This window comes from Cricetulus griseus, chromosome 3 (assembly GCF_003668045.3).
Source record: "Cricetulus griseus strain 17A/GY chromosome 3, alternate assembly CriGri-PICRH-1.0, whole genome shotgun sequence".
In the NCBI taxonomy this organism is placed as follows: Eukaryota; Metazoa; Chordata; class Mammalia; order Rodentia; family Cricetidae; genus Cricetulus; species Cricetulus griseus.
In genome coordinates this window covers 30,678,569-30,691,659 of record NC_048596.1, presented here as the reverse complement: position 1 = coordinate 30,691,659, position 13,091 = coordinate 30,678,569, and the positions used below count along the sequence as shown (strand labels likewise).

The following is a 13,091-nucleotide window of genomic DNA, read 5'->3' as shown; positions in this document are numbered from 1 at the left end:
AATTTTTGTAGTTACAGAATAATTTAACTGTTTCTAATAAAGTTAAGAAGAGAAAGTATCAAAACTAAATGTGAAATATGGTAGTCTTCTGTCTGTGGGAAATGGATCAATAGGCTCATTACTGGCCACATGCGAATAGGGACATGGTGATAATAGTTGGCTCACAGTAGAAGACAGAATAATATATATAGGAAGGGAGAAAGTTATAAACTATCAGTAGGGCTTCATGGAGAAGCTTCTATAATGTGGTTAATTTCCATGTTACAAAGTCATTTTTATTCTGGAGTAGATAGCTTTAGAAATCTAGAAACACACCTTTTATATTATCTTCATACACATGAAAAATAAGTCACAATTATTGGAAAAATTAAAAATTATAATATTAATTTTAAATGCACATACTATATTCACCCTTCTTGTTTGATGGTAAAATTTTAAAAGTTTAAAGGAAAAAATTTAGTTCTCTAGGATGGGAAAGTCATATTTCTAAAGAAACTAAGTGCATAGTATGAGTTGAAAAAAAATAAACCTGTATTCTTCTTATTAACATCTATGGAAAATATGCCTTTTCAGTCCAATATGTTTTCCCATTTGGGGGAGTAAGAGTGCAGCAAAGATGGTGTGGAGTAGAGGAGACGGGGGGAGGAGAAGGGAGGGAGAGAGAAAGAAAGAGGAGAGGGGAGGGAAAGGGAGGGAAGGGGAGAAAGAAAGAGGAGAAATGGAAGGGAGGGGAGGGGAGGGGAGGGGAGGGAAGGGGAGGGATCTGGGTAGTGAGCAAAGTTCATCAACTGATTCTGAGGGTATTCAGCGCAGACACATAAGAATGTTGTAGAAAATGTCAAAGTACCCATGATACCTCATAGGACAAGCATTTAACACAAAAGACCTAGAATGTGAGATTGACAAACATAATTCTTAAAGGGAAAGGGAGAAGTGTAAAACTTACACTACTTTCATAATTACATTTAATTTGTTATGGAAAACCAGGCCTGGGACAAGGTTGAAGCTATGAATGTTTTCATACTTATTGAGCCAATTAGGTTAGAGAAGGAAATAAAGGTCGCCCAAATTTCAACTGGAAGTCATTATTCATATTTGCAGGTGATGTTACTTTTGTAAGAACTCAATAAAAGTGACTGCTAGAACTGATAAACATGTAAAAAATTAATGATACAAACTCTCTCTATAAAAGACAGAAGCACTTTATGTATCAATAATTAACTTGCTGAAAAAGAAATCAAGAAATTAATTATATTTATAATAGCTACAATAATTTCTAGGGATAAATGTAACCAAAAAGTGAAAGATCTCTACAATGAAAACAAGTGATGAAAAAATGTAAGACCAGAACTGGGAAAGACAGTGTATGCTTCTATTCCCAGGACTCAGGAGGTAAGGTTAGAGGAATGCCTTAAGTTTAAGCCACCCTGAAATACACATAATAAGGAAGATAACAACACACATAATTATATATACATATATATGTTACATAAAATATATTACAATATATAAAATATTTGTATATATTTGTTTTTGTACATGATTTCTTGGAATTCTCTTGTATCTCTTAATTCAACTCTACAACATTTTTTTTCATTATCAAAGTGGTTGTATAAGTGGTTTCAAAACAATAACTACATAATGTCAGCTACTGAAACACTGTGCTAGACTGGAGAGATCACTTGTTCTTGCAGAGGACCCAAATTCTGTTTCCAGCATCCACATGGTAGCACTCAGCTATCTATAACTCTAGTTCCGGAGAAGCCAATTCCTTATTCCGACCTCTATGGGTACTAGACCTTCATGTGGTACATGTACATAAGTGCAGGCAAAGCAGTTACATAAAATAAAATAAATACATCTAAAATAAACGTCTGCTTGCTGCTCTTGGATGGAACACAGGTTCAATTCTTAACACCCATATGGGATGGCTCACAACCAACTGTAATTCTAGTTACAGAGTATGCAGTGCCCTCTTCTGGCCTCCACAACCAATGCCATGCATATGGTGTTCATCCGTACATGTAGGTGCTCACACATACACATAAAATAAAAATTCACGAATCTAGAAACAAACTTGACACATGGACCAGCTAGACAGAAATTAACTTACATACTTACAGACAACTGAGTTTTGATAAAGGTATTAAGAATTCACTGAATAAAAATAGACTAATAATATTATCTATAATCCACTACTCTCTCTATAAATATCTATATCTTTATGTCTTCACATATGATATCATTACATCAAAGAGATAACTGAACCTCTTGTTTACCTGCACACTCTTCATGAAAGAAAAATTAAATTAACCAAGTTCTTAGCAATGAGTGGATAGAAAAGGAACATATATATATATATATATATATATATATGGAATATATATATATATAATATATAGAGAGAGAGAGAGAGAGAGAGAGAATGGGATATCATTAGCTACAAGAAGAAGGACATTCTACTATTTGCAGTTGCAGTTATGGAGGTCACTTATGTTAAATGAAATCTAGACACAAAAAGACAAGAACCAAATCACCTCACACACATAAACAAATATTCAGTCTTACAAAAGAACATATGGGAAAAATGGTCACTAGAGTCTGGAAGTGGAGGAGAGGTAGAAACATGTTAGGTGCAAACAGAACACAGCTTGAAGAACTTGCTATTTTGCTAAAGAACAGCAGAGTAACTATCAGTTATCACAATTTATGACATACTTAACTAGATAACTAGAAGAACACAAAAGGTCTCAACACATAGACATGGTTGATGTTTGCAGGGGTGGAAGAGCTTATTACACTAATTTGATCACTCTCTCTCTCTCTCTCTATATATATATATATATGGATAAAATTATAATTATATATGTTATTTATAACATATAACGTATAATTATTTGATATATAATGATATATAATCACATGTAAATTATAAACAATACATTACATACATGATATATGATATCATATGTATGTTATATATCATATAGTTGTGATTTACCCCATAAATATATTCAAAATTATTACACCACAAAATTAAGCTTTTCAATTAAATTAATTAGAAACTTAGTTTCATAATGAGAGATTTCCAAGTCTCATGTGCATAGAACAGTAGAAGTAGTGGGCCACAGAGTTGTTAGTTCCTTCACATGCTTGATTACCTCAAGGATACCATTAAGATTTTAACTGAATTTTAATTGTTTAATAATGAGGTCTGATTCATACAAACTATACATATTCGAAGAGCACAAAGTGAAGACCATTGACATTTGCAGACACTCTCATACACAATCAATATAATGAACGTAGGCATCACTCTAAAGGTTTCCCAGTATCTCTTTATATGATCTAATTTATGTCAACTCCTATCCCCAGGTGTGGTGTTCTCTATCTACAGATTAGTTAGTATCTTTAGGAATTATAGATAAATGGAATTACAAAGTAGATACTCCCTTTTATCTGGCCTCTTTCATTCATTACAATTATTTTAATAGACATCTAGGTTGTTGAGTGTACTAATACTTCATTCATTTTACTGCTGAGTATTATCTCATTGTATGGTTATACCACAATTTACCTATTCATTCATTTATGGGTGAACATGTAAGTTTTTCAAATATTATGCTATTTGTTACTAAGAACAAAATTTACTTGTGTGCAAATGCTTGTATAAACATAAGCTTTGGCTTAAATAGCTAGAATTGGCAATGCGTGGGTTGGATGGCAAGTGGTATACTTGTTATTTTTATTTTAAATTTTGAAGAAAAAAGTCATCGCTCAAGTTTACTACACTTCCATCAACAGTGCATGAAAGTTCTAATGGCACCACATACCTCCAACACATGGTAGGGTCAACTGCTTTAATTTTAGTCATTCTAATGTTTGTATGAAAGTATTTCATCAGTTTTATTTTTTGTTTCTCTAACATCAGTCATCTTTAACATTTCATGCTAATTTGCTATCACTTTTCTAAACTGTGGGCTCAGATCACTCATTCATTTAAAAACATTGGGCTGTTAGCTTTTTCATTGTTGATATTTAAGAGTTTGGAAAATGGAAAAATATTCTGCTTTCGGGTATGTTATTGCAAATATTTTCTCCAGTTTAAGAGCTATCTTTTTTTTTTTTTGCATAACTATCAGTGGCTTTTACACAATGCATTTTGTTTTCCAGTGCTGGAGTTAGAGCTGAAGGTGGTCATGGTAGGCTCTATCACCAAGCTACTTGCCAACCTCCTAGGAAATTTTATTGTTAATGACATCTAATTAATTATCTTTGCTTCTCTAAAGAAACATGATGTAATGTCATTATCTAAGAAAACTTTTTTTTTCTTCTTTTTTTTTCTTCTTTTTTGCAAAACAGGCTTCCTCTGTGTAACCCTGGCTGTCCTGGAACTTTATAAACTAGGCTGGTCTTGAACTCAGAGATCCACCTGCCTCACCTTCTGAGTGCTGGGATTAAAGGTATGCACCACTATGGCCTACTAGGAAAACTTTTAACCTAACCAAAGTTTAGAAAAATCTATAATAGTTTCCTTTACCTTAAAACATTATTAAATTGTAACTCATATTTACACATGCAAACCATTTTAAATTTTGCTATATCATGTGAAGGATGCACTTTATGGATCCAAGTTATTGATTGACTGACTGACTGACTGACTGATTGATTGATTGATTTAATGTGTATCCAATGTTGTCAACACCATCTGTGGTAAAGGGCTAACATTTCTTAACAAAATTAGATTTGACCATTTTTTGAAAATCAGTCAGCAAATGCTAGGAATAGAATGGTGTCCACTAAAAATATCATATCTAGAAGATCTCACACTGATGGTATTTTGAAAATGGAGTCTTTGGGAGACACTTGGCTTTGGGTGAGGAGTTTGTGTGACTGGGACCCACATTGTGGAATGGCAACTCTTGTCAAAAGAGATACCCAGAGCTGCAAATGCTCTAACTGCACATATCAAAAGTCTGCAGCCGAGAAAGATGTCACTAGAACATGACCATGATGTCCTCGATTTTAGACTTACAGTCCTCGAAATCATAGGGAAGTTTGTTTCTTTTGGCTAAGCTACCTGGCTATGGTATTTGTCACAGAAAAACAACTAGCATGTAGGATAGATTCTCGACTCCTCAGATCTATTTGTATATCTCAATTTCAGAACATACTGTCTTGTTTTTATCATTGCTTTAAGGCACATGGAAGTTCAGTAGGATTAGTCTCCAACTTTGCTCTTTCTTTACTGCACTGTTTTAGTCCTGCTAGGTTTTTTTTTATTTTCATTAAAATTTTTTAATGATCCTGTACATTTCTCAAAAAGATCCTGCAATTCTCCAGGGAATGTCACATAATTTTTGTTGTGTAAGATTGACATATCTTTCACCATGTTTTTTCTAACCCCTTCAAAGTTTTTGATGATGTAGTATATGGTGGCTTTTATTTCAATTTTTAATGGATTATTTCTAACTGAATTATGGGCAACCAAAAACTATTTGTTGATGCCCTACAAAATGATCCTAGAAGAGTTAGTTGACTTGTGTCCATGACATACAGCTTGATATATTCTAAAATATAAATCTTGTAATTTTCCTGTTACTAGAATGTGGAATAAGAAAAATCTCATGTGGTATATTTTTACTGAGCTGTGTCTCACTTGTTTACCAATGTATGAAGAATAAGAACCATGAGAACCCACCTGCAATGCTGATCTCATGTGGGCACAATCTCAATCACAATAAACAAATGAAGTGATGTGTTTCAGCCATATAATTTTGGCAAGAATATTCAGAAGTATTTTTCAAATAGTTAAAATATTTTTCCAGGCGTCTTAAGTGGTCAGTGCAATAACAACAAATCTAGCCAATTAGTATCTATGTTTCCTGTCCAAATGATGATTTATAATGAGCCATTTTTCTTCTACACTACAGAAAGAAAAATTAAGACGCAATCATTTAGATTTGGAAGGAATAACATGACAGATACAAGAGTTCATTTACAGGGAAATTATCTTCAAATGAAACACTTTTGTTTTGAAGAGATTTTTCAAATTTACATTTTTTTCTTATCTTGTGATACCTGAAGAGAATTATTTGTCTGGAGGATATGTTGGAGAATAACAATGAGGGATTGGACTGTTTTCTAAAGTAGCTCAATTTTTACCATTGAAAATGACTCTCTGCTTAAGGGAGCTTGAATAAGGAAACAATTTCATTAAAAAATACTATGATATCTCTAATAATCCATGGATATCTGATCTCTTTTATGAGAAATAATCATTGAATCACCCAAGATACTTTTCTACAGAGAAGTGCCTTTATATCTTTCCCTCTACTATATGGAAAACACTGAAGAGACTACAAAACCTTAAAAATGATAGTTTCATAAAATTTTAGAATTCAAAATCAACATGCAAAAACCTCTAGTATTTACATTTATTAACAATGATGATTTTGTGTCAGTATATGCTGGCAAACTGTATACCAATATACCGACTATCCAGTCAGTTCAGGATGAATGGCTGTTTAAGCATGAGCCTTGTAACTGAATAACAGACAAAAACAGAATAAAGAGCTACACAACACTGGCCATACAATGATTTTTTTAGTTACTATTCAAAAGCAAAGAAAAGATAGAAGGATTTTTTTGATGGAGAGACACAGACAGGTGATGTCCATGCAAAAAGAGTTAAAAAATATTATAGGCCTATATGCAGTATCAGTTTCACAATAGTGACACTGGGAGAAACGTGAACCTAGAAGACAGAAAAGAGGTTTGCACTGTATATGTGACAGCTTATTTCCAAATAAACTAATCATAACTAAATTTAACTGGAATATCTATGTCCTATAATTTTATTATATTTTAGAAGAAAAATACATGAAACCAGAAAGCTGGCTCCAGAATATTAAGTAACTTTCTCATGACTGTGCCCAGGAGGGGAGAGTCTGGAGAAATACAGACTTCTAAAAGACTGACTTTGGCTTGTTACCTTGTCAATAAACACTAACAGGCATGACATGTGACTCAGGTCTTCAGAATAAAAGGCAACAGCTGAAGTAGTTTCTGGATGGAAGGACACTGATGGCAGTTGTCTGCTAGTAAATGCCACTGTTTGACTTGGGGCTACATTTTGGCATTCAGAAATCTGATCCAACTGTAAAGAGGCCACATATTGCTGAATCAGAGGTTGTGATCTAAGAAAACAGAAGTTACCTAATTCAATTATCTTACTGTGCAGAATTGGAAAGAGGTTAGCCAGCTTGCCTGGAGTTACAAACTAATGAGTGATTGACTTGAAATCTTGGTGTGATGATTATAGAAAGTACTCTAACTTCCAGTTAAGGACTAAAAAAAAACTATTTAAGAATGAAATAATTAGAATGGGAGCAAAGAAGGTAAAGGTGAAGTTGAAGATGTGGCAGTAGTGATGACAACAGTCAACTTTTGGGAGGCATTCAAGTAAGCTCTAGGTACTTATTCAAGTGCCTCACAAGTTGATTGATCCCCTTGATCAATCCTCAGGACAACCCCAGAAGTAAGACATAGTCATAATCTTTATTGTAGATGAAAATAAAGCCTCTCACTGTCTCATATTTAGTGAATGATAAAGTGGTATCCAACTCAAATCACACATCTCAGCTGAAATATTTGGTCACATGATGTCCACGTGAGAGCAGAAATGAAGCTGGGTGGCAAGGAACTCTAGCCCATCTATCTTGGGTTCATATTAGTCTTACATAGTTCTCATTACTAGGTGTGTACACTGCATGGTTGCTTTAGAATTTGACACCTATATTATATGGTTCAGGTCAGATAGAGATTCAGAGGAATGATAAGCCAATGCGTAAATGAATTATCTCCTGTTGATGAAATAATGTCAACCCAAGTGTTATTTTTATGCCCATAGGGAAGAATTTACATAAGAAGAAAAATATTTTTGCCCTTTTCTGGCATCGAGAAGCCATTATCAAAGGACAAAATAGATGATTGAGTCATAAATAGTGCATAAATTTTCAGTCAAAGTTAATATATAAGTAACTCTAACTTCCCCAGTGACAATATGCTACCAGGAAGGGTGATAATAAAACAGCTTAAAAGATGGCTATAGTTAGAATTCTAATGTGCCCACTAAAATGGAACTAAAGACTGTTGCCTATAGAGGCAGACTTTCTCAGTGATCAGGGTCTGAGTTCCATAATCAGATATAGAGTTGATAATAAATATCAAATTTTCTACTATGTTCTTAATCAGTGCTGGTATTAGGCCATGTGTAATCTAAAAATAATACTCAAGAGTATATTAATTTTATCTAACTACAAGTGTAGCAATATTCTAATGATCTGTCCAACATATTCAGGGACTACAATGAAAATTATCAGTACAAAACATGTTTTATTTTTGAGCAAGCCACTCATCTGAAATGGTGAATGATGTATGTTCTGGATATAAAATGGTTTCTAAGGCTAAAGGTATCATATGTGGTTTTCAAAAATTATCCAAAGGATATACAGTACATAGTTGCCCATAAGACTTTGCATTTTGAAATTATGACAACTTTTAAGTAACTTCAAAGTTAGAGAAACAATTCTAGTTAATTTTAATAACTTGAAGTTTCTCATATGAAACATTGAAATTTAAAGAAAGACAAAGAACATAGATTCAACTTGAAAAATCATTACAGACTATCTTATGGTTTCTAGCTGTGAAGAGAAACCATGACCATGGCAACTCTTACAAAGGAAAACTTTTAATTATGGTTGGCTCACAGCTTCAGAGATTTAGTCCATTATTGTCATGGCTGGAAGCATGGTGGTGCACATATAGACTTGGTGCTGGAGCAGACAGCAGGAAGTGAATGTCACATTAAACCTGGCTTGAGCATTTGAGGCCTCAAAGCCTGCCCCTAGTGATGAACTTCCTCTATCAGAGCCACACCAACTCTAACAAGGTCACACCTCCTAATAGTGCCACTCTCTGAGCATATGGGGCCATTTTCTTTCAAACCACGATACAGATCTAAAATGCTAACATGTCAAAGCATCAAAACAGGGGAATTATCTAGAGATGTTCATATAGGAGGCTTTCTTCAATTCAAGGCTTAATGCAATATAAGTCATGGAAAGGATATTTTAGCGAGGTATCTCTAATTATCAAAAATCACCTAATTGCAACCCATAAGCCATTCTGCTGAAAGTTGTTTATTAGCTTTAAGATTTGTGTTTTGTAATCAAGATTAGGAATTGAATTTCATATCATACTCATGTTTTCTTTTTAATAAGCTGAGGTCACATCCTTGTGGAGGAGAATCACATGGGAGTTCAGCAATTGCCCTCTTCGTTACAGAAGGCTTTGCAAACTGCCTTCTTATTCTACTCACTGTCTTAGTTTCATTTCCTGTTGCGGTAATTAAAAAATACTGTGACAAAGGCAATTTAGAAAAGAGTCTATTTTAGCTCATAATTCCAGGCTAAGTCCATCATTGGACAAATGTGAAGCAGCTAGTGCAATCTACTTGAAAGCAGAGAAAAATGAACACATGCATACTTGCTGAGCTCAGTTCTCTTTTTTCACTCTCGTCCAGAACAGTTTCTTTTTATGGTGACATAAAAAGCTTCCCACTGATTGAGACAATCCCTCACAGATTTGGACAACCCCATATCAAGACTATTTTCAGGTAATTCTAAATTGTGTCAAGACGATATGAAAAGTTGCCATCACATTCACCTTTCATTTTCATGTCTAACATGACCCCTACAATCACATGAGCTCAAAACCCTTTTTGTACCTCCAAACAAATTTTATTAGTGAAGGAAATATTAACAGAGGGTATTACTGGCTAGGGTATCATTAGAGAGGTTCATTTTTTAAAATTCCATTTAGTTATCATTCATTCAACAGGAAGATGTGGAATATAAGACTAATGCAAAATTCTGGGATCAAATCAAAGGATAAAAAATTAGGACTTCTTTCATTGAAGTCATATTCAGATATAGAGCTTGAGGAATTACCAGGATAACAGAAAGAGTTGACAAAATACTGATAAATTTTAGATAAATGAATTCTAAAGAATATTAATTACATAAAGGATCTCAAAAGGTGTGTGATTTAAACAGGATAGGTCATCAATGCAACTATATAAAATTTATGGCTGAGAAATGAAGTTAAATGAAGATAAAAGATCATTTTATGAAGTAGCAAGTATTGATGACATTTAAGAAGGCACTTAGAATTGATGGATACAAAGGTGGAGGGACATTATAGAGTTAGATGAAGAGAGAACATAAATTATTGGTACCAAGAATATGCTAGAAATTAGCTAAATTGGTTCCCCCAAAAGAATATTTGCTACATAATTACCACTTGTTTTCTCATCAGAACTATATGGATACAGGTGACTTTAGGAGGCCCCATCCTTCCTAAGTATCTATGGACAAAGACAGCACACTGGTTAAAGAACATAGAGAAAACAACTTGGAAGTGAACAGAAAACTCTGTCCCTGCTGACTAGCATCCATAGTACTAGAGGGTACTAATCAAAACAACTATGAGATACCATCTTACTCCTGTCAGAATGGCTAAAATCAAAACCAACAATGACAGTTTATACTGGAGAGGATGTGGAGAAAGAGAAACACGAGTGCCAACTTGTACAGCCACTTTGGAAATCAGTATGAGATTGATGACTGACTTATATGCCATCCTACAGCCTTCATCCAGCAACTGGTAGAAATAGAAGCAGACACCCACAGCTAATCACTGAACTGAACTGGAATCCAGTTGCTGAGAAGGAGGAGTGATGAGAATAGTTGTACAGACCAGGATGGAGAAACCCACAGAAACAGCTGACCTGAATAAGGGGGAGCTCTTGGTCCACAGACTGATAGCTGGGATACCAGCTTGAGACTTATCTAGACCCTAGGAACCTCGGTGTCAGTGAGGAGGCCTCAGAAATCATGGGGCCTTCTGTAGTAGATCAGTACTTATCCCTAGCATAGGTGTGGACTTTGGGAGCCCAGTCCACATAGAGGGATACTCTGTGCACCAAGTCACATGGCGGGTGGGCCTAGGCTCTATCCCAAAGGATATGACAGACTCTGAAGACCCCCTATGGAAGGCCTCACCCTCCCTGGGGAGCAGAAAGGGTATGGGATAGGTAGGGTTTTAGTGGTAGTAGAGGAGGGGAGGGAAAGGGAACTTGGATTGACATGTAAAACAATCTTTTTTCTAATTCAAATAAAAATGGAAAAAAAAAGATGCTAATAGGGAAAATAATGTCAGTAGTTTCACCCAACTATAGCCATGCTGGCTGCAATATCAAGCTACTAGGTAATACATTCCTACTGGTCCAATAGCAGCACAGTTGTATAGGGGGTACCCAACTGCTTTGTGATTGTATTGGAGCCCATTACATTTGAATAATACACATCTGGTACTGTAAACATAGTCAAAGCCTCGGGTTGAGGAGGTTACGGCCCCAGAAAGGAAACACTACTGTGTTTCTTTAAATGAATATGTTGTTAAATGCCCTTCTAAATTTTTATATTTTTATCCACAGATTAGTGTTACTATCAGCCTGAGGCAAAGAAGTTCCTTTTTGAACAGGGATACAATGTATGGACTCATATCTGGTGAAGGTGCTGGGAATAAATGACCACTGAGTGCTCAGTCCTGATTGGGGCATCTATATTGTTCCCCATCGAAGGCCCAGGGAATATGGTAGAATAGGAGATGGAAAGCATATAAGAAGTTGCATGAATCACTGCAACCCAGAGACTACTCAGCAATTGGAATCAGGAGCACATAGACAGCAAGGAATACCTGCACGAGACAGTGCCTTAAATGTCATGGAAGAGGGGAACTCCATGAGGCGCCACCCTTCCTAAGGAGCTGTTGACTGCTAACTATTGCTACAGAAGGGAGATCATTTTACTCAATGGAGTATCCATCTGGGGAGACAAATTAGGAAGAAGGGATTCAGAGGAAAAAGATGGTACATAAAAGAGGACAATGAGGATAAATATAATCCCAATGTATCATATATTTACATACATATGAATGAAACAAAATATACATGAAACTGTCAAAATGAAAACTTTTCTTCAAAAGATGCTAGAAAGAATGCAACATGGAGTTCATTAACATAAATTTTGATATCATAGCAAAACTTGATTAAATTTTCATAGCATTGTACTTTCCAGGAAGGTATTTTCAACTTCGAAAGTCATCTTTATTTGGCACCTGATCCTTGTGACAATACACTACAAAAGACCATCTTGTGATTCCCAGTCATAATTTATTTCCAACATTCGACTCCTGATTTCAGCTGCAAATGATTAGAAAGGTTCTCTAGTTTGCCTCCTTTGTTTTTGTTTTGCTTTCCTAATTTGGTTTTCTCTGTGGAAATAACACTGTTTTTCCTGGAAGCAGATGATCTTTGTACCACTGAAATTACCCAGTAACATTCTATAGAGCCCTACATGCATTAAATAATCCAAGAAAAGACAAATGAAACCGTGAGTTTTGTGGGCTTCAGTCTAGGGATATAGTGCTCATTGCACCCTTTTGGGAACCCACTATACATGCCATCCGCCAGTTTTGAAATTGGAAAAAATCTAATGGTGATGCATGTTCACCAGATAAGGAACAAACAAACCCAATAAAAGACAAACGGAGAGTTAGTATAGTTCATTCTCAATTTTCCTCCAGTGGTACAGCCCGACTTAGCTGACTATAGAGATACCCTGGTTTCATGACTGCAGCTGTGAAAAGAAGCAGAGTAAAATCTGCCATCCAACTGTGACACTATTTTTATAGCACTTTTATATGAATGCTTATAATTTGAAAATGATATTCTAATCGGAGTAAATTCTATCCCACTGCTATAAAGACAACAACAAAATTTAGTTGGCTCTTCTTCAAGTTCTGCAGATACATATGCACTAGAAACTTAGGAGTCTCTATTTATTGATTTAAGGAAATATGTTGCTTATTGGAAGATAACAGCCCCCCAAATATTTGTCATACATTCTGTAAAATGCAAATCACATAACCAACTTGGCTTCCCTTCCATATGATTCGGGAAGAAA

At 35.1% G+C, this 13,091-nt stretch overlaps 1 protein-coding gene across 2 annotated transcripts in view; it reads right to left on the bottom strand.

The window, feature by feature from the left end:
• Prkg1 (protein kinase cGMP-dependent 1) overlaps window positions 1-13,091 on the bottom strand; it is a 1,162,521-nt gene that overhangs the window by 178,162 nt on the left and 971,268 nt on the right. The window lies entirely within an intron of this gene.